The sequence below is a fragment of the Dermacentor silvarum genome, chromosome 2 (assembly GCF_013339745.2).
Source record: "Dermacentor silvarum isolate Dsil-2018 chromosome 2, BIME_Dsil_1.4, whole genome shotgun sequence".
NCBI lineage: Eukaryota > Metazoa > Arthropoda > Arachnida > Ixodida > Ixodidae > Dermacentor > Dermacentor silvarum.
The window spans coordinates 219720433-219723097 of NC_051155.1; positions in this window are offsets into that span (position 1 = coordinate 219720433).

Here is a 2665-nt window from a genome sequence, read left to right on the forward strand (position 1 = left end):
ACTGGAATAGAATGTTTGCATTATCAGTGAATTAGTTACGCGTTGCCTTATATCCTTTTGCGTGTCCAGAGCCTGCGCGGTGCGTGACTCGGGGGCTGTTTTATGCTGCTGCGCAGAAACTCTGGTTCGAATCCCGGAAGTGGAGGCCGCATTCCGATGATGCTGGAACGCAGGGTTGCCCATGTGCTTATACTTTGGGGTAAGTTGAATGTCCCACTTGGTCATCAGCGTCAATTCGGATAACTCCATTAAAGCATTTCTCGCAAAAAAGAAAAGATTAATAAATACCTCATTCCGGCGACCATGTCTGTTCGTGTGGCTCCGAAATAGAGTAATTACCGTTCGATTATTTAGGATTAAATCGGGAAATGCAATTAGGTTGTCAAAGATCACATGAAAATTAGGAAGTGTCGGCCGGTATTCCGACCCTTGATGTGCCGAGTTCCTTGTCTTGTTCAAAATACTTGTGGAACTTGGGCGTCTTGACCTACTTTAAGTTCTCAAATAGCATTCCACACGTGAAAGGCAGCTGGTGGAAAATTGTACTTTGGCTTCAGACATCGCGCGCGCGTTTACGTCAGCTTCGTCGACTTATCCATGAGTAAACACGAATGCTTCATGTGGGCCATGGACAATGAATGCCTGAAGAAAGCTTGCTACGAAGGAGGGCAGGACCGATACCGTCAACAAAGTCACGATACCGTCAGCAAGATTGCTTGCCTCGCAAAATCAGGAAACAGAACACATATACCAGGTGAGATAATTAGACCCGTTTGACGTTTCTTTCTTTTCCAATCGTAACTATTCCGTGACAGTTTAGTTTGTCGCGCTTGACTCTTCAGCCAATGACCTCGTTGATGGCACTTGAGGTTTTCAGAGAATTCTAGAAAAAAAAAAAAAAAGAAAAACGCGGTAAAACGAGAAAAAGAAAAAAGGTAAAGGAAAGACAGGGAGGTTAACCAGAGGTTATCTCCGGTTGGCTACCCTGTACCGGGGGAGGAGTAAAGGGATGCGACAGGAGAGAGAAAGAGAAAAATAAGTAAAAGTAAAAAAAAGTGAAAAGAAAAGAAAGAAAAGGAAATCACACACACACAAAACAGAACCGTTTCTGTGGGCACTGTCACGCAGTCTGCGAAGGCGTTCTCGTGTTGCATAGTGTCAACGTTCCATCCTACGTAACACAGTGCAGAGTCACAATTTGTCACTTAGTCCGGTGTCTCATAATAACGCACATAAAACTAAGGCGAAGAGAAAGAAGAGGCACGCGGTGCGTAAGGACGAACGGGAGAGAGTTTTTAAAAACGAAGGACTCGGTAAAGCAGGAATGCGGGATTCATCTTCTGTCTTCATTGTTTGCCTTAATTGTCCTTCATCTTATGCACCTTTTCTAGAAAGAATCGATACCACCTCGTACAGTTCACTGCTCCCTGCTTCAGAGATGTGTCCACACGAATCCGCCTTCTTGAGATTTCAACGAAGCATCGTACTGCTAGTGTCGCTGCTAGTACGCCCAGAGATAGCTGTCCGGATAACGCGACAGCGCATGAACGTGTGAGCACTCCGTCGGTGTATAACCCTGATAAATCTTTTAACGCGGCCGCTGACTATGCAGTCGAGTCAGAGAGGAATAATTAGAAAAAAAATATGCCTAATTAGGGCTGCGTCATAACCATGCACCAATTTGGTATGGAAGGAAGGATGCTATGAGCGTCCCCTTTGAAAGGGGGCGGTGGGTTGCGAGCCATCAAGCTCTTTTTTTTCTTATATTGCCTAATGTCTTACCTATCCTATTTCCTTTACAGACAAAAAAGAAAAAATCCCAGCATCAAACTTTCTGAGCCATTATTGGGAACTTTGTTTTTGTACGGCTCCGTTGTTTGTGGTCTCCCTACTTTTCTGCCGCCAAGCCCACAATCGCCTTTTACTTATCTGTTGCGGACATGTTTACTTTCCTACTGCTGTCCCTGAACCGGAGCTCTTCAAGGAGGCCAGTGGCGCCTAAACCGACAGCCGAGTAGTTAGCTTCACATTCTAATAATATATGTTCTATCATTTTCCTAGCTTTACCGCTTTACCTCGCTTTATAACTCCGCGTTCTAAAGAATCCTGATCTCTTAGTCGCTATATCAGCGCCACACAGCCGCACGGCTAGGGGAAATTATTGTTTACTTGACAAGTAGCAAACGTTGGCCACCCTCCCGTCATGACGGCGCAGTGGCTTTGGAGTTGCGCTGCTATGCCCAAGGGCGCGGGATCAAATCCCTGCCACGGTGGCCGCATTTCCATGGTAACGAAATGCAAGAACGACCGTGTATATGTAGCGTGCATTGAGTGCACGTTAAAGAAACCCAGGTGGTGGAAATTAATCCGTAGTCTCCCCACTAAGGTGCGCCTCATAATCAGATCGAAGTTCTGGCTTGTAAAACTCTCTCCCGTTCTGTCCTTTACGCACCGCGTGCCTCTTCTTTCTCTTCGCCTTAGTTTTATGTTCGTTTTAGTGCTGTGTACCCGTTTTAGTGCCTGAGAATTTCAATTCGTCATAACCTCCATTTTCGCTGCTACATATTTGGACATCGAACGTGTCACGCCTAAAACAGGCCGGTTGTTGTCAAATAACCGAAGCTAAGGGTTATTGTACCTGGTCGCTACTTATAGTAGGGCGACC